This window comes from Erpetoichthys calabaricus, chromosome 1 (genome assembly GCF_900747795.2).
Source record: "Erpetoichthys calabaricus chromosome 1, fErpCal1.3, whole genome shotgun sequence".
Taxonomy (NCBI): domain Eukaryota; kingdom Metazoa; phylum Chordata; class Cladistia; order Polypteriformes; family Polypteridae; genus Erpetoichthys; species Erpetoichthys calabaricus.
In genome coordinates, this window is record NC_041394.2 from 173,005,324 (window position 1) to 173,025,537 (window position 20,214).

At 37.2% G+C, this 20,214-nt stretch overlaps 1 protein-coding gene across 1 annotated transcript in view; it reads left to right on the plus strand.

Moving 5' to 3' along the window:
• The first annotated feature begins 19,005 nt into the window (after positions 1–19,005).
• gas2l1 (growth arrest-specific 2 like 1) overlaps positions 19,006–20,214 on the plus strand; it is a 66,970-nt gene continuing 65,761 nt past the window's right edge. Inside the window, exon 1 of the mRNA XM_028808455.2 lies at positions 19,006–19,449. The gene's annotated coding sequence lies outside the window, so the exon portion shown is untranslated. The remainder of the gene's footprint in view (positions 19,450–20,214) is intronic.

Below are 20,214 nucleotides of genomic sequence, written 5' to 3' on the forward strand. Positions count from 1 at the left end.
GGATATGTCTCTTTCAACTTTACACATCTGAATGCAGCTGTTTTTCGCATTCTTCTTTGCAAAACTGCTCAAACTTTGCCAAACTGAATGGGGGTTGTGAATGAACAGCCTCAAATTTTCAATTGGATTGATATCTGAACTTTGACTCTGCCACTGAAGGACGTTAACATTTTTGTATTAGCCATTGGGGTAGTCGTCTTGCTGGAAAACAAATCTTCTTCTAAGGCACATGTTTCTTATAGAGTGCATCAGGTTTTTCTACAGGATTTGCCTGTATTTTGTTGCATTCATTTAACCTTCTACCTCCACAAACCTTCCAGGGAAGTATCATCTGTGTTAGATAGATAGATACTTTATTAATCCCAAGGGGAAATTCACATACTCCAGCAGCAGCATACTGATAAAAACAATATTAAATTAAAGAGTAATAAAAATGCAGGTAAAAACAGACAATAACTTTGAATAATGTTAACGTTTAATCCCCCCGGGGTGGCCTTGAAGAGTCGCATAGTGTGGGGGAGGAATGATCTCCTCAGTCTGTCACTGAAGCTGCTCCTCTGTCTGGAGGTTATACTGTTTAGTGGATGTAGTGGATTCTCCATAATTGATAGGAGCCTGCTGAGCGCCCGTTTATGTACTGTAATAAAGAGACTCCATCATGGTGAAAGCACTTAAAATAGGAAGTGCATCTGTTTATATTACATATCTTATCATCTATGCAAAATATGCTTCTCCTTCTAGCTCTTCCCACCATTACCTAATGTCAATGCCCACCATTACCTAATGTTGTGATGTGAGATTTTACATATAACTTGATAAATGTTTTGTATGTCTTTTATTTCTAATTTGGGGAAAGCAATGTAATTTAGTGTTTACTCCCCCAAGGGGATGGGTCTGTTTGAATTTTACGACAGGATTTGGGGGATGTGTGTTTTAAACCAGTTTGGCAAGTGTTTCTTTGCTAAAGTCATTTCTACCCCCGCAAATGGGCTAAGGTGTACTTTAACATATGGTTTGGGGGCAGGTGTTAAGATGTTCTATTTCCCCCATTGGTCTGAAGTATGGCTGTTTAGAATGGGCTTGGTTCAGAAGCCTTTAAGTACTACATCACCCTATTGGCTGTAGGGGTTGGACAGAAAATCTATATATTTACTTGTTTAACCTCACACTCTCTCTCTTACTAACCAACATCTGAAGGAAGCATCTCTTGCTAACCTGTGATGATGAAGACAAAACAATGGAGAGCACAGCTCAGCAGCCATTTTGAACAGACATGTGGCTGAAAGCTGAGCACCTGCCTTAACTAGAGACATTTAAGTAACCACAAGTCTATGTGCTGCCTGAACTACATATCACCATTTAATCAGGTTGTATGGTTGCCAATATTCAAATGTACTTTGCATTTTGTTATTATTTATGAATATTATCAGTAATACATCATTTTATGTGTAACTTAACTTCTGCTTGTCTTTTTACTACATCTAATTGCCTGAGGTTATAGATATAGAAGGGAAGGTGGGGATAAGTTATATACAATAATACCTTATAAACAGTGGTAAGTCTGTGAGATTAGGCATTCTGACAAAGGCTACATGTTAATAATACAATAGGGGAAAGTAGAGCAATATATTACTCTACCAAGACAAAACACCTAATGTCCACCACCTGACTGAAATTGGCCATCATTACTTCATACCCTGTGCAGGCGTCTGAAACTTATGTACTGATCATTTCCCACCATTAGAGTTGAGATTAGGAGGTAAAGTTTTCTTAAGTGTTCTTATATTACACACTGTCTTTGACTTATCATCACTTCATGCTAATGTTCGGTCCAAACAAGCTGGCAAACAAGCCTTTAATAATTAACTCTTATATAACCTAAAGCTAGCTAATAAAACAGATTTGGTTTAACATGATTGAGAATGCATTGATACATAAGTTTAAATTCTCCATACAGGCTGCTTATCCAATACTAATAGATTCTAATCATCAATACTAAATTCAATCAATTAGGCTGATTCCGCACTCTACAACATGATGCGGTCACCATAATGCTTCATGATGGGGATAGTGCATTTTTGATGGTGTGCTGTGTTTAGTTTACACCAAACACTGTGTTTAGTCTAATGGCCAAAAAGCTACAGTTGTGGTCTAATAAGACAATAGAACCTTCTTCTAGCTGATTTCAGAGCCTATCATGTGGACTGTCTAGCATACTCTAGCCATGAAGTCATGTGCTTTTTAAAGAGGTGTTTTCTCTTGCCACTCTCCTGTAAAGTTGTGACTAGTTAAGAACATTTTGTATTCAAAATCTCTTCAGACTTACCCATTGTAGCTTGCAACTCTGTTTGAGATATCGTATGTTTAATGGTGGCTTCCCCCACTATAGACTTCTTCTTGCATGATTACACAGTTTTTGTGGAAATAGATTTATGGCTTTGACATACTCTTTCCATTTTTTAATGGTTGTTTTAACTGTACTCCAAGTGATGAGTTGCTTGGAGTGTTTTTTTATCTTCATTGTGTAGATTACGCCATGATACTGACTCAGCACAAGCTGGACCTACCAGATACAGATACGTTTACACTCCGATCAGTTGAAACCCCATGACCAATGTTCCCTCTAAGATGAGTGCATTAGCGATCACTCACACATTTTAAGAGTGGTGCTCACAGTTTTCTGGCATGGTCGCTCACAAAAGGACTCAACTTTCAAACAAAATTAAAGTATTAAAAGTTAAGTAAAATTATTTAAACCAAATTAATTACCAACACAATTTAAATGAGTTTCAAACATACAGTAATTGTGCTAAATGAAACAGTCAGGGGTGGCCAAATCCAATCTAGGACAGCCGCAGTGGCTGCAGGTTTTTCTTCCAACCCAGTTGCTTAATTAGAAGCCACTCCTCAACAATAACAGATCTTATTTATTTTCATGGCTTTTTAGTGTTTAAACATAGATTTTTTTTCCTTTCTAATGATACATGTGTCATCCAAGTGATTTGAAGCCTAAAACAGATGAGTAATTTTAAGTTCTTCACTTTCTCTTTAGTTTCCTTCCGAGTACTTAAATATTATTTTAGTTTAGTTTAAACAATGAATACTGCTGTTTAAGACTAAATAAACAATTAAGGGTTCAAAATCTTAACAACCAAGATAACTAACATGAAGCAGAAAAATGTCACTTGAGCAAAATGTGCTTCATCAGCAGCAAATGATTTCTCATGAAGCAATTGGGTTGGAACAAAAATCTGAAACCACTGCGGCCCCCCAGGACTGATGTTGCTGAGCCCCGATTTAAAGGGTTTGAGTCTTAAATAGCAAATGTTTTAAATGAAGTTAAGCAGTTATAATGAAAACCTGTAGCCACTGTGGCCCTCCAGGATCGGAGTTGGCCACCTCTGGTCTATATTGTCGTTTCTTTGTCTGTTGAACCATGTCTAAGCAAAAACCCAAAGAGAGTTCAAGTGGTACTTTCATGTTTGAAACAGAAAAACTGGCGGCGGAATGTTTTGTTAAAATGGACTTCTCACCAGGCAGCACCTGCTTCTAGGTGAACGTTTTAACTGCTTGGAGACCGATGGTGTCATTTGTAAAATATGTTTGAATGCAGGATCTTTTAACAAATGGACCTTAGTGAAAAAATGATGTGACAGGAAACCGGGCAATCTTAATTTGAACCAGAAATTGGAACTGTAAAGACATTTTCAGATATCGTTACATTTACTATATAACAGGATAACTTCAATGACTTATTTTCACTTTTGGACAATTGTGGCACATTCCAGGCCTCGATTTCTGACTGTGAAAAAGGTTTAGTCTAATAAACAATATTTAAAAAATCTAGAAATCACTTAGATGCCAAGCATTTGGAAAACATGATGAGAATTAAACTTTTTTGAAATTCTGCACAGACTGTTATTATTCATAGAGTTTATAACTTATGAAAGATAGAAAATATCAGAAGAGAAATGTTTTGAATATTCAGTAAAATTTTGAGTAGAAATAAACTTTTTATAATAAACACATATCAGTTCAATTTATGTTTCAATATTTAGCATTAAATTTGTGCTGTATACAGAAATTCATTGCTAATACTGGTGCTCAAATGGAAAATATTTGCATACACCAGGCCAGGCTTTTTAGAGGAACATTGCCCATGATTACAATCAGGTTACCTCCATTTAACTAATTATGTGATTTCTAAAACCAGTTTTCTGCAGCAGAGATGATGTGGGTGTGTCATACGTATGCAATGCATTATTTTTTGTTAAAATGTGTGATTAATTTAAACCAATTTGCAGAGATCTGTTTTCACTTTGTCATTGAAGATTCTTTTTGTGTTGATCAGTGGAAAATAGTCAAAATAAATCCACTGTAATTCAGTGTTGTATAAAAGTAAAATGAAAAGGATAAAATTAAAAATACAAGTGGGTGAATACTTTTAATAGGCACTGTAGGACATCTTATTTTGAATACCAGCTTAGTTTTAAAACACACCTGTTGAACCTTGCAAGTCCAGGTACTTCTGTACTTAGTGTGATTCATTTTTTGAAATGTTTAAAATCTGTTTTGGGTTAAAACTCATAGGAATATTTTAGTGTCACATTTGGAAATTAATATTTTGTAGCTTTTTTCTATGAGTGCCTTTTGAAGTCAAAAGTGGTGAAGGTGTGTGGTTACTCCACCAAGATAATAAAACATATTGATCTTATTGTGATGGTTTAACTATGGTTCTGTCCCTGAGCTCTGCTTTCTTTAATTAAGTTTGCTTATTTTGTTAAATTTATGATTACTTTAGGTTATTTCTCTATGTTAATATTTTGTTTATTCCTTTAGTCTGTCATTGATGTATCTTCCCATAGGAAAATTTTACTACTCAGATGCTGATCTTTAATGGCTCTTGAGACTTATAAAAGATTCTCATGTATGTTTCGTTTAAGAATCAGCTTTATCACAGATGTTTCTCAAAAGGGAAACATGAGATACAACTGATGTAAAAGGAGTCAAAATTGAGAATTTGGTTTAAAAAACATGTTATATTTTGCAGGATCTCTTTATAGCTTTGATTAACTCTCTTTCAGGACTTCATATTTTTTATTTGTTATTGCATAATGCCTTTAGCTAAGGTGTCTTACAACATTTCAGATAGGATTCGTTATATTTTATTTTTACAATTGGAGCATGGGCAGATGAAGTGACTTGCTCATGGTCACACAGTGGTGTCATCAGTGGGATTTGAATTCACATCCTCAGGATTTAAGTCCAAAGTCTTAACCCCTATGCCACAATGCATGCCTTTTCTTCCAGAATGAGTATGGTCTAATTGGAGCATAGGAATATAAATTAGAGCAACTAATAGTATTCAGAAGCAAGGACTACAGTTTTGTAATTATTATATCATTATATTATTTACTAGCAAAATACCCGCGCTTCGCAGCGGAGAAGTAGTGTGTTAAAGAGGTTATGAAAAAGTAAAGGAAACATTTTAAAAAGAACGTAACATGATTGTCAATGTAATTGTGTTGTCATTGTTATGAGTGTTGCTGTCATATATATATATACATATACACATATACACACACATATACAGATATATTATATATACATATATACATATATTTTTTTATTATATATATTTTTATATATATATATATATATATAGTACACACATACATACATACGATACATACATATACACACATAGATGCACTTACAATAACATAGAAATCAATATAAACAACATTAACATCATTATCATATGAGAATATGAAGTAATATATAAGAAGCACATTCATATAAATATAAATTATTAAACAGTAAAATCTTCTTCTATAAATTTGCTACCGTGGCTTTTCGTTGGTCTGTCCAGGATTTTAATCACCTGTAGCTTGCAAACCGTTTCACCTATTGACTTGAAATGTGGTACACATATAATACGTCACGTCTGCTAGCCGCTTTATGGGTGATGATTGTATTACTCTTTTTATGTTTATTTTATTTTAGAATCAACTCCTATCTGCGCACACCAGGGCGGCCGTGGGCAGATGCGTATGGTGTATTCACTCCATGTCATCGTGCATTGCGCTGTCACTGGTATTTTGATATAAGAATTTGAACAATATATAAGAAGCGTATAAATTATTAAACAGTAAAACATTAACATTTATGAAGTAAAGTAACATTGAGTACTACTGCAGTGCCTTCGGGTATACCTCATTTTTTCTTTGCCCATTACATGCTTAAATGTATAAATTTTTTGGTGTACCTACCCGAGAACACGCGACATATAACCGACCGTGGGAGAAGCATGGATTTTAAAACACGCGTTGAGTTCATCTGCTGGTCTCCCCTCGTGGAATAACTGGTAATGTTTGACTAAAATCTACAGCGAGTAAAACGACATTACCTCCTTTTTTTTTTTACGATCTCTGAGATCTTGCTTTTTTCGGTTCAAGGCTTCATAAGCTCTTTTATGTTCCATGGTGTACTTAATAAGTACTAATTATCCCAAACCATCATTTTGAATGTTGCAAGACTTTCGCCTTGTATGTAGATCGGGGTAATTATATTCATTGCATTCCTAGTGTGAATCACAATCTGATTGTATGGGTGGTTACCTGCACTGTAGGGTTGCCACCCGTCCTTTAAAATACGGAATCGTGCCGCGTTTGAGAATGAAATTGCGCGTCCGTTTTGAATCAATACTGGACGGATTTATCCCGTATTTTTTTATCATTTTTTTTTAAAGCAGCGTGTCATGCAAATCATCCCACACGCATTTTTATGAAGATGCCTCCTTTCCTACGTTTGATTGGGTAATACTTGATGTCATCGTTAGTTTGATTGGTCTTTTTAACTGTCCAGTGAGGAGGGCGTGTCTTTAAGTACAGTCTGCAAAGTGTTGGCACTGAGATGTGACGTCAGCGCCATAGTTGAAGCCCCTAACGTTGCGGTCAGCAAGTCGGCTAACATCCGCCATGTGCCGTCTTTCAGTTGCGAGAAGCAGATCATAGAATGGTTGAAACTGTTGCCCCTAACGTTGCGCCACGGCATGTGGTTCGTTTATACCTCGTGTCTTCTCATTAAACTTTTATCTCGCGAATATGTTATTGCAATCCGCAGCGGGAGCGTTTCTATAAACTTAATTTAAACTTACGTTTTACACCGTGCTTTGTTTCCCTTATGAACATGCTTGTATGCTTCACTCGCTCCGTTCTCAATTGTTTAATTAATTTTTTGCTCTTCGCTGTTTGCGGCTCTTCCTCCATTTCCCCCTACTTCGTTGTTTTATCTCACGAATATGTTATTGCAATCCTTAACGGGAGCGTTTCAATAAACTGATTGAAAATAGTTTTGCATTTACCTTTTTAGTAAAAGGCGAGCTTTTAAGCCTGAGAAATCACCCCGTAAATGCACACGTATAATTGCACATGTGGTTAATATGTATGCTTACACAGTATTAAAAGACAGTGAACAACGTCAGTTACCTTTGTTCCCGCGTTTGATAAAAGGTGAGCTTTTAAGCCTGAGAAATCACCCCGTAAATGCACACGTTTAATTGCACATGTGTTAATATGTATGCTTACACAGTATTAAAAGACAGTCAAAAATTAACGTCATTTACCTTTGTTCCGCGTGTGACTCGTGCTTGTAAATCTCTTCCTTGATTTTAGTTCACGTGATTACGTAGGAGGCGTGATGACGCGATACGTGACTCCGCCTCCTCCATTACAGTGTATGGACAAAAAATATGTTCCAGTTATGACTATTACGCTTTGAATTTCGAAATGAAACCTGCCTAACTTTTGTAAGTAAGCTGTAAGGAATGAGCCTGCCAAATTTCAGCCTTCCACCTACACGGGAAGTTGGAGAATTAGTGATGAGTGAGTCAGTCAGTGAGTGAGTGAGTGAGTGAGTGAGTGAGTGAGTGAGTGAGTGAGTGAGTGAGTGAGTGAGTGAGTGAGTGAGTGAGTGAGTCAGTGAGGGCTTTGCCTTTTATTAGTATAGATTACATCCAAACATTTTACCATATATTACTGAGCACAAAATCCAAATATTTTGAAACTACAAAAAAAAAAAAATATCAGCAAACACTACTTGGAAAATCTGAGCCCTTTGTGTGACTTTGCTGAGATCTCTGCTGAAAGTCAAGAGGAGACACTGGTGAGATTACCAAGGTAAAGTATTCAGCAGAAAATTCTGAGAAGCAGGAAACAAAAGAAATGTTTCCATCTTATTTCTTTTTGATCTCATTATTATCTAGGAGAAACCAAAAAGAGATATCTTTTTTGATTTTTCATTCCTATGGGTTTGGTTTTACAGTAGTTCCTATGGGTTTGGTTTTACAGTAGTTATCAATAAGATATTTATCATACTAACTATTATCTTTATATTGAGTGTAAACTATTGTTTTTCGGCTCTTCTTTGTATTTATGTTGTTTTTTTTTTCCATCTGTTTTGAGTTTTTGTTCTTTTTACTGGTTTTTGATCCCAGCTTTGTTCAACTTTTGTTTTGCATCTTTAGGCTACCTTTACATTCCCATTTGCTCTTACTTGATTTTTCTTGAACCCCTTGCTGTACCATGGCATTTTAAAAGTGAGGCCTACACTTCTTTTTTTTCTCACTTCTCCCCCTCCTGTCATCACTGCAAAAGGTGTCTGCAGATTATTCAAAAACCAATATATTAAAAAAGCTGCAGGCTTGGACCTTATTCCTCCTTGCACACTCAGGTACCATGCAGACCATTTGTCTACAGTATTTTCTGACGTTTTCCACCAATTCTTGGATTTGTGCACTGTTCCTACCTGCTTCAAGACCTCCATCATCAGTCTATCAGCAACTAAATCAAAGGACACTGGCCTGATTGACTACAGACCAGTAGCTGTAACCTCTGTGGTAATGAAGACCTTTGAATGCCTTACTCAAATTTCTTTAACGAATTTCCTCAAAAATTCTACAAAAGACTTCCTGGACCCATTTCTGTTTGCATACAGAGCCAACTGGCCTCTGTGGATGACACAACGAATTTAGGTCTGAGCATTATTTACCATCACCTTGATAAGCCAGGGGCATATGTGAGGATCAATACAATTATCCCAGAGCTCCTAGATATGAAATTCACTCAGTTCAACCTGCCCAGTTCAATTAACATTTGGATCACAGATTTTCAAGAACATGAAAATTAAGCAAGATTGTTGTTGTTGGAAAGGGTAATACAAGAGATTCAAAACTAAATTAACAAAATTATAATCCCTTTAATAGCTGAACTACCCTTATAAAAACTTGACAATATTGGGTACTTCTTGGGAAGAGGCATTCTCATGGAGTTACCAGCTCTTGTGTGGGATTCAGAATGACCTGGACACCTCTGTCAGTAGAATGGGTCCCCTTGCTCTGTGTCCCAGTTTCCTTCCCCACCCTGGCCTACACCATCTCAATAGTTGTCTCCCTAATGTGGCATTAAGGTGTGGCTAATTTCAATCATAAACTGAACAGCTGTAGGAACCCAAGCTGCTTGATTCCCTTCACTTATATCAGGGACCTCTTCAACTTTGTGTTCCTATATGATTTAATGTACAGTACTGGTGCTATCCGTCTGTCCAACCAAATCAGTTTTTCTCAGAACTCCAATGTCAACTCATCTTTGGGGGTGTCCACTGCTTCTATGGGTAATTTTGCAGTCTTTTCTATTACTTGAACAGTATTTTTCCATGTCTCCGGTTGAACTATCAGCAGATCTAGGTATTTTCCTGAAGTGGCCAGCATTTAACCTGAGGAAGGAGGGCTTTTGCACTTTTCATCTATTTTCTCTAAGTTGGAGGTCCGATCTCTTCTCTGGCCAATGCCTTTGGAGTGCATCAGAAAATTCTGGAACTTGAAGTCTGGGTGGTCATTATCAAGTCCGGCCTGGGTTGAAGGCTTTGGTTGACAGGTGAATATTAGACACAGTTCCCAGTCCAGCTTACTACTGGAACAATGGCAATGGCTGGAAGAAAAAGTATCACTCGCCACTTAGCATTTGAAATTTGCAGGTCAGGTCTTGGGTTGCCATACTGGCTTTCCCATTGAGTTTTGCAACTCTCCAGGTGACTTTTCTTGGCAAATGAACATTACTTCCAATCAGACCCTCCATTGTATCACAGCCATCTTGCCTTGGTATACAGACAAACACAACAACCCTTTTCTCTGTATTGTCTTGAAAAAGAGCCAATCGGCAGTTATAGTTGTCTGCTGAGTCTTGACCCCTTGTAAGGTGACATCAGGAGAAACCTTACAGGAGAAACTCCTCCGCAACAAACTCCAAACATTCTGGCTGGGGATGATATCCGGGATTTGTTTGTTTCCTGGGAACTTTTTATTCCTTTTGGAGTTCCTTCTTCCCATCTTCACCGTTTATTTATATGCAATTCTAAAATTTTTGCCACAATAAATTTTAAAATACAGATCTATCCCAAACTGATGGGCAGGAAATTCTGCCAACTATGCCAGTTGTGGCCACTAGAGCACCAAATCGCCAGACACAACTACACACAGATAGTTCGGGTACAAGTGAACATACATTTTGTAGAAAAAGTACCACAGGTCTTGTTTCCCCAATCACAATAATACAATCCTTCCTTCCTTCCTTTTTTACCCCTTTTTTACTTCTCCAGGAGAGTGTTGATTCCTTCCTCCAAACTCTGATTCCCAGTGTGAATGGAGGTGGTTCCTTTTATGCCGGACCCAGGAACACTTCTGGTGTGAGGACACTACAAACAGGAAGCACTACTGAGTCAGGTGGAGACCTCAAAAAGTAGAGACAACCCTTCCTTTCTGCTCTCTCTGGCTGCCTATGGAAGCCAGAAGGGCTGCCCTTTGCAAGTCCCTGCATAGATACATATATATATAAGTCACAACTTGGAAGCAGTTCAATCTCCCATACATTAGGTGGCAGTGGTACTCTCATGGGAAACTAGTTGGGCCACCCGAAGAGCTGCTTGGGAAATGGAGTCTGGAAGTGCAGCCCTGTTGGGGTCTCTACATTCCTATAGAGGGTACTGTCAGGTAAGGACCTTCTTACTTTCCTTATGACCTAGAAGTGCTTACCAGAAGATGCAGCGTGGACCCGGAAGCATTTTCAGGTCCGGCATTAAAGGAAGCATGCTACCACACATGGACGAATTAGGCAGCAGGCAACACTCAACTGGAGGAGAGAAGGAAGAAGAATTGTGCTTTATTATTCATTTATTGTATTATTGTGTCTTACTACTGGAAAGAGTATTGGGAAGAAGTGCCTGGAGAGAATAAAAAGTCTTCATTTGATCCTAATAATGTGTGGTGTTTCACTATCTATGGTTTGGGGCTCTCTGGTGTTCCCTTGTGGTTACAATAAATATTTGTGTGTGTGTGTGTGTGTGTGTGTGTGTGTGTATATGTGTATTGAGACACTGGACAAAAATGAATAACACAAATCATAAGTCTAATTTTTCCCTTCTGTAGAAAAAACAAAACTTATTAATTTTGTTCTCTTAATACTTATCTAAATAATTGATCCAGGAGGCATTCATATTCATAACGTTCCAGCTTTTAAATGTTGTTGTCATTAGCTCTTTATGAGGTTACTCTACACCTGCTCTTTGATCCTTCACAACTCAGCAATACTCATTCATACCCTCCACATACCTCCTCTGTGAGGATATGTGTGTGTGTGTGTTACACACTGAAACTCCTGTGTGTCTGAGGCTACTTTGAATTAATGGAAGGTTAAGTTAGTTTTACTATTGAATTTAGAAAGAGAAACCTACAGCAGGTAAAGATCTTCATACAGGTTATTTCTTTTTTTTTAGTACTACCAAGAAAATACATGCATTAAAACTTTTGCTTACTTTAATCTAGTCTTTAGGATACTTTCTCCTGATTGTTCCGGGGTTCTCACAAAGGTTCTCTGGTACACACGGAAGGGTGTCCAGTACACTTTCCTTTCTTTATCCCGATACTTTTCTTTCTATTGGCTTTTTGCTCCTGTTGTTGCTGGTTGGACTACAGTTAGAACCATTTTGAGTTTTCACATACAATGGTCCTTTTTTTAGTAAACAAAAATATTGCTACTGGTACGTCACTGATCAGTCCTCTCCTTACTGTAGCAAGACAGATATGTTGCTTCTGCATGTGGTCTCTATTACTTGTGAACCTTGCAGTCTTTTAGCAAGGACCTAATGTGGCACCCATGTTTGACTATGTTATGGACAATTTTCCATTCTTATTCCCTAGCACCAGATTACCGTTTGGACTAGAAAAGTTACTCCAGATTTTGTTACGGCCATATCCTAGACCATACAGGGGTCCTGCTACAGAACAAATGTTATAGTCAAGCAGTGAGTGGGCAGAGAGTGCAGAACTAATGTTTGCAATAGTTTATAAATGAAGGAGTGGACAATTTACTATTGGTTTCTTGTGTGCATATAAATCCAGCCCTTTGAATAATAATTTGTTCTAAATATTGTCCATCAAAATTGGCAAAAATCTGAGTTATGATCTTTGTTCACTGCGGTAAATAATGTAACACTCAGACATCTCTGAGGCAGTACCAGTGTCACTGCAATTGGCTGATGCAGTCTTGTTAGATAGTAGACTGAGAAAGCACACTCCAAAGATGGGCCCAGTACAGAATCTGTTACTCTTTCATTTTATCTGAACTAATGTTTGATGTTAAACGTCAGTTAAGAGACAGCTGTAAATGCAAATATCTCATGTAGTATGCTAAGGTAAAATGGGAAATGCTATTCTGTCTTGCATTGCTAAGTGATGTGTGTATTGCAAATTAAGCATTTTATACCAACCTGGTAACACCACACAAACTGCAATGACGCAAGGATGCTTCTTGGAATTGAAAAAAAAATAAAAAAAATAATGAGAAATAATTTATATAGCATACATGTGGTAGAAAACCAGTAACTGTTGAAGAAGTTTACCTTTGAATAGAAAATGATGTATAACAATACTGAAGTGACTTAAGCGTAGAAAAAAGATGTTGCTGAGTGTTCTGATGTAAATCCCACTGAAAAGGTTTAACAAGACCTCATTTACTTTTAGATGCTGACCTGGAAAGCCTACCCAAACTGTGAGGAGTAAAAACATCAATTAACCTACAACATTGTTCCATTGCAGTCACTACATAACAAGACAATTTCAACATATCAGTCAGCTTAACTGAGTAACTTTATAGTGTTGAAAATATTCCCAGAAGGAACCCCTGCCCAGAATGAAATCAAAATTGAATATCCATGCTCCAGTTTACCAGGTGATTAAGCAATTTTAGTTAACAGAACCTTATCAACCATTACATTAATATGTATATTTCTTTAACTTATTTTTTATCTGTGATTTTAACATTTATTAGAAATTCAATTCAATAAATGGAGAAGGAGCTGACAACCACTGTCTGTTTAAAGGTGGTTAGGGGATAAGTTGTTTTATTGTTGCACAGTGAAATATCCAGGGTACCAGCCTTATAATAATAATAATAATAATAATAATATATTTTATTTATATAGAGCCTTGGCCTTTGACTGTCATTTATTGTTACTTTTTCCTAATACTGTAACATTTTATTTTTATGTGTTATATTATATATTTGTAGACCAGACATTCTCTGCTGTTTTGTTTTCAATCCCTATTTTGTTTTTTCAGCTTGCACTTTTAAAAATTGCTTTATTAAAAAAAAAGGCACATCCCAAACATCCACATCCAGTTATGAACTGTACAACTCTAATGTCTCAAATTAACACTCAATTATTCACTGGTTTGAACAGTTTGAATTTTTCAAATTCAACAATGCCACATTTATAAACTCTACCACAATTATACATTTTTCAAGTAAACACACGTAGATACAAAATCTCAAACACCATCTGCCGATAAATGTAAATATACAGTAATTTAAACTTCAAATAGACAGCATAGTAGCATGAATACCGTCTCAGAATGTATCACAGGCATTAACCTAGTGGTTAGAAACACAATACTATGTGATTTTCTAGGTCAAAGTGTCTGAGACTTAGAAAGGTCACAATTTAAATCTGAATGATTCCAGATCCCATTTAAAGAAGATTACAACTAGAACCTTTGGGAAAAAGAATTAAAGAGACATTCACTGTAGCTCATTGTTGTATTCAAAACTGCACCACTAATTTACAAATTAAAGTCCCATACAAATAAACAAATATAATGTGGTTAACAGAGAGCTCAAAATAAAATCAGTGAAGTACAAAACACTACATAGATTAAACCAGTAGCATACAGTATGTGCATCTATTGACTTTTTATAAATTTACTTTTTGATGTAATCAAGTAGAATAAAAACTATAGTAGTAAATTAATTAAGTTTATTTATTTTTTAGTAAACTAATACTAGTATGTGATGTTCAGTTTGTCTTCAGTAATGCTAATATCTTTAGCATAATATGACTTACATCCTTCCTTCCATATACTATACCCAAAAAAATCTGAATTTTCTGATGTAAGGACTTGGATACTGAATAAGTAGCAAAAGGAATAAGGCAAGGAACAGCCCTGTCTGGAAGATGCCAGTGAATTGCAGGCTATTTATTCTAGTCAAATATTTATCAACCCATTTTCTGCAATTTATGATTTTAACTCAAAGTAGCCAAAACCCATTTAAAATAATGTATTTTTAAATGGTATGCTTCAACATCAGTGTGATGTATATGTTGATTGTAAAATCATGCAATTACAATAAAACAAAAAAATAACTGAACCAGTCATTTGGTATTTTAACATGCTTATTCCTAATCTGGATTACAGAGAACACCAAATTAAATTAAAATAAAAAATCTTTGCAATGTGTGCTTTGATATCACTACATACCATTTAAGTTCCCATGGAATTAAAAACAGCAAATGCTGGCTCATTACACACAAAAAAATAAAACCTTATCGAGACAACAGAAGAAAAAAGGAAGGACTGTGAACCAGCTGTTCAGTGTTTTAGCTGATTGTCAACATTAATGGGAGTTTGAGAACAGGGTGGGGTAACATTTACTAGTAGGATGGCACATTGCCAAGCTCCACCAGTCATGGGTTTGAATCCTGGCCAAGATAATTGAACGTTAGAACATTAGAACAATCTAGATGAGAACAGGCCATTCAACCCCACAAAGCTTGGTGTTCCTATACAATTCATTCTTCCAAAATAAAATCAAGTTGGGTTTTGAAAGTCCTACTGTCTACCACTCTACTTGGTAGCTTATTCCATTGTGTTTATGGTTCTCTGTTCAAAGAAAATGTTCCTAATGTGTGTGTGAAATTCATCCTTAACAAGTGTCCAACTGGGTCCCTGTGTTCTTGATGAACTCATTTTAAAATAACAGTCTGGATCCACTGTACCAATTCCCTTCATAATTTTAAACACTTCAGTCATGTCTCCTCCTAATTGTCTTTTGGTTAAACTGAAAAGGCTCCACTCTTTTAATCTTTCCTCAAAATTTATCCTCTGTAGGAATCCCCTGTAATCAGCCTAGTCACTCTTCTCTAGACCTTTTCTAGCGCTGCTATGTCCTTTTTGTAACCTGGAGAGCAAAACTGCACACAGTACTCCAGATGAGGCCTCATCAGTGTATTATAAAGCTTGAGTATAACCTCCTTGGTCTTATACTCTATCGTGCTACAGTGGTGTGAAAAACTATTTGCCCCCTTCCTGATTTCTTATTCTTTTGCATGTTTGTCACACAAAATGTTTCTGATCATCAAACACATTTAACCATTAGTCAAATATAACACAAGTAAACACAAAATGCAGTTTTTAAATGATGGTTTTTATTATTTAGGGAGAAAAAAAATCCAAACCTACATGGCCCTGTGTGAAAAAGTAATTGCCCCCTTGTTAAAAAATAACCTAACTGTGGTGTATCACACCGGAGTTCAATTTCCGTAGCCACCCCCAGGCCTGATTACTGCCACACCTGTTTCAATCAAGAAATCACTTAAATAGGAGCTGCCTGACACAGAGAAGTAGACCAAAAGCACCTCAAAAGCTAGACATCATGCCAAGATCCAAAGAAATTCAGGAACAAATGAGAACAGAAGTAATTGAGATCTATCAGTCTGGTAAAGGTTATAAAGCCACTTCTAAAGCTTTGGGACTCCAGCGAACCACAGTGAGAGCCATTATCCACAAATGGCAAAAACATGGAACAGTGGTGAACCTTCCCAGGAATGGCCAGCCGACCAAAATTACCCCAAGAGCGCAGAGACGACTCATCCGAGAGGTCACAAAAGACCCCAGGACAACGTCTAAAGAACTGCAGGCCTCACTTGCCTCAATTAAGGTCAGTGTTCACGACTCCACCACAAGAAAGAGACTGGGCAAAAACGGCCTGCATGGCAGATTTCCAAGACGCAAACCACTGTTAAGCAAAAAGAACATTAGGGCTCGTCTCAGTTTTGCTAAGAAACATCTCAATGATTGCCAAGACTTTTGGGAAAATACCTTGTGGACTGATGAGTCAAAAGTTGAACTTTTTGGAAGGCAAATGTCCCGTTACATCTGGCGTAAAAGGAACACAGCATTTCAGAAAAAGAACATCATACCAACAGTAAAATATGGTGGTGGTAGTGTGATGGTCTGGGGTTGTTTTGCTGCTTCAGGACCTGGAAGGCTTGCTGTGATAGATGGAACCATGAATTCTACTGTCTACCAAAAAATCTTGAAGGAGAATGTCCGGCCATCTGTTCGTCAACTCAAGCTGAAGCGATCTTGGGTGCTGCAACAGGACAATGACCCAAAACACACCAGCAAATCCACCTCTGAATGGCTGAAGAAAAACAAAATGAAGACTTTGGAGTGGCCTAGTCAAAGTCCTGACCTGAATCCAATTGAGATTCTATGGCATGACCTTAAAAAGGCGGTTCATGCTAGAAAACCCTCAAATAAAGCTGAATTACAACAATTTTGCAAAGATGAGTGGGCCAAAATTCCTCCAGAGCGCTGTAATAGACTCATTGCAAGTTATCGCAAACGCTTGATTGCAGTTATTGCTGCTAAGGGTGGCCCAACCAGTTATTAGGTTCAGGGGGCAATTACTTTTTCACACAGGGCCATGTGGGTTTGGATTTTTTTTTCTCCCTAAATAATAAAAACCACCATTTACAAACTGCATTTTGTGTTTACTTGTGTTATATTTGACTAATGGTTAAATGTGTTTGATGATCAGAAACATTTTGTGTGACAAACATGCAAAAGAATAAGAAATCAGGAAGGGGGCAAATAGTTTTTCACACCACTGTATATACAGTAATCTAACATTCTGTTAGCCTTCTTAATGGCTTCTGATTGCTATCTGGAAGTTGACAGCATCAAGTCCACTATGACTCCTAAATCCTTCTCATAAGGTGTATTTTCGATTTTCAGACTCTCATTGTATATTCAAACCTAACATTTTTATTTCCTACATATAATACTTTACATTTACTTACATTAAATTTCATCCGCCATAAATCTGCCTTAGCCTGCATGCTGTCCAAGTCCCTTTGTAATATTGGTAGCATGCAAATTGAATATTTTCTCTGTGTCTTTGTTTTATCCTCTGGATACTCCAGTTCTCCTCTCACATCGCAAAGATATTCAAGTTATGTTAAATAGCAACTCTAAACTGCCCCTGTGTGGTTGTGTGTTTAGCTCAATTACAGAATTTACAGTTTTTTATATGGGTGCTTAAAATTTTTAAAGGCACCAGTAAAATCACAACTTCATTTGCATTTTTTTCACACATGAATTAATAGTAATACATACCATCTTTCATAGTGGAGTCTGTCACAAAGAACTTTATGGTAACAATTCCCCTTGATAGTTCACTGTTAGTTTTGCATTGAAGCATTTATCAGATTATTTTAAATTAGGGTTGGGAGGAAATTAGCTAATAGGGAGTGGAAAAGCTTTCTCAGAAGGTAAAATGAAAAGCATCCCGGCATCTTCATTTTGTTTAGGACTCAAGAGGAAGGCTATAAACTATGTTTAAAAATACAGCTCCAATTATAAATCATTGTTATTAAAATAAAGTGATTACATCTGTTAAGATGTGTATGTGTTGTAATACACATATAAGGAATTTTTAAATACAAATGTCCCACATTCTAAATGCTTTCAGGTTAGGCTGATTTGCCGTTGTAAATTAACCCTCTCAAAATGTGTGTGCCTTGTGAGTGATCTGGCGCTCCGAACAGTAATGGTTAAGACCTCTCGCTAAGGCTCCCGGTACTGGCTTCGGCACTGTGTGACCTTGAAACAGAGTGACAGGATTAAAAAAACAATTCAGATACTATGATAGCTAAATGCTTTCAATACTGAAGGCACTCTGTTTAACGTGGGAAAAAATCCCTTCCAGATCCCTAGCCGTGCCAGCAAACCCGTTATCCTCGCTGCCCTGAACTGGATTTGAAAGAAGATCAACGGATGGGTGTGAACACGTGACATTCAGCATCAGGAGACATAAAATAAACCTTGATAGCTAAAGCTGACTTGTTTATGCAAAGTGCTATGGGGGTGTAGCCATATACAGTAAAATTTCAAGCAAATGTGTTCTCATTTTACGTACGTCCTATGAGCGAAGAGGTTGGGAAAGTCGTAAATGACAGCATACAGACTGATGAATTGAAAGCATAGTTATCATCAATATAATATGAAGAGATTACTTATGCGCAATGCGATACAAAAGGTTATTTCATCATTTTCAGGGTCGCGTACTGTACTGTAAAGTTTGGCTAACGGTGAAGGAAAATAGTGTCGCATTGGAAGTAAAAACAAAAAGCGTACCGTCATTTTAGCCTTAAAACTTGCCAAACATTAAATTGAGAGCAAATTCTGCTCATGAATTCTCCGGGAAGGTGAAAATAAAGTTTCTTTTGCGAAGCAGGGCGGCTCCATACACGCAGCCGACGAGAGAGAGAGAGAGAGAGAGAGAGAGAGAGACACCCAGAGGCTACCGATAGAAGAGCTGACGAGTACAGTTTCTTTGAGAAGGGGTGGGGACTGTTGACATGGGCTCATTAAGACTTTATACCGCTTTTCCCGTCAGAAACTCGATTGTTCTTAAGGGTCTGTAGAAAGACGGGCGGAAGAGCGGAATGGCAATCCAGACTACTGGGCCTCTTTTACAGAGTGGCCGTCTCTGGACTTAACAGGAATATGTTTTTATTTACTATTAGTTGGGCTTTTTAACAAGATTTTTCTTTATTTGAGAGTCGTCCCAGCGTGATGGAGGCCACAAGACGCTGTCTGGGCCACTGGAGACGGGAGTGGCAGGATAACACTCCCTAACTTTTTATTTTTAATTTATGTTGTATTTTACCATGTTTTTATTTTACTGTTTTAACTCATTTTGTTGGAAATCCCGGAAAATCATCATTTTCTTCAATCTGGTAATTTAGCATCTCATCACCTCACCTGCCCAGGTAAGGCAAAAACCAATGCGACGTTTGCTTCTCCTTTTTTCCTGTGTCTTATCTTGGCCATTGGTTTCATTGCTTTGTACTACGTTTTTCTTTTAAAAGACGGAGGCATTCTTCAAACAGGTTATCGAAAGTACACTTTTCTTTCGAATTTAACGCTACCGCACCTTTCATCTCGGCTCACTATGGCCAGTAACTGTTGACAAGCAGTCATTTTTTTACGCAATAGTGACTAATAATCTAATATTAATATTTTAATTAGCGTCGTGTGAACATTTTGGTTCACGTCACATCACCGTCAGTCATTCTGTAACATAGTACTCTAGTAGGTTAATAGTGTCAGACTTTTCAAACTTTAGTACGCAACGTTTTCGTTATTTGTCGACCTGACACGCATTAGTTACCTTACCGATTTTTTTATTTAGCAATACGGAGAATATTATGCGAGCAGTTAAGTCTAGAAAGTACAAGCGACCATGTAAATCGGTTTCGAATCTTCCTCGATGCCCTTTTGAAATTTCTTTATTTATTTTTGAAATGGTTCGCCGGAATAACAAGCACCTGGGCGGATCTTGCACGCGCTCATCCACAGATAATGAGATCAGCTTGGAATTGCAGTGTCACCCTAGTGGCTGCGCATTTTAAACACCGGCTCGACTGGAGACGTTTTCTTGGCCTGTGTTATTTTAAAGTTCTCTTTGCAGTACGACGCAACTTAAGTCTGTGAAAATAAACTAATAATTACAGATTTTCATATTAACCATAGGA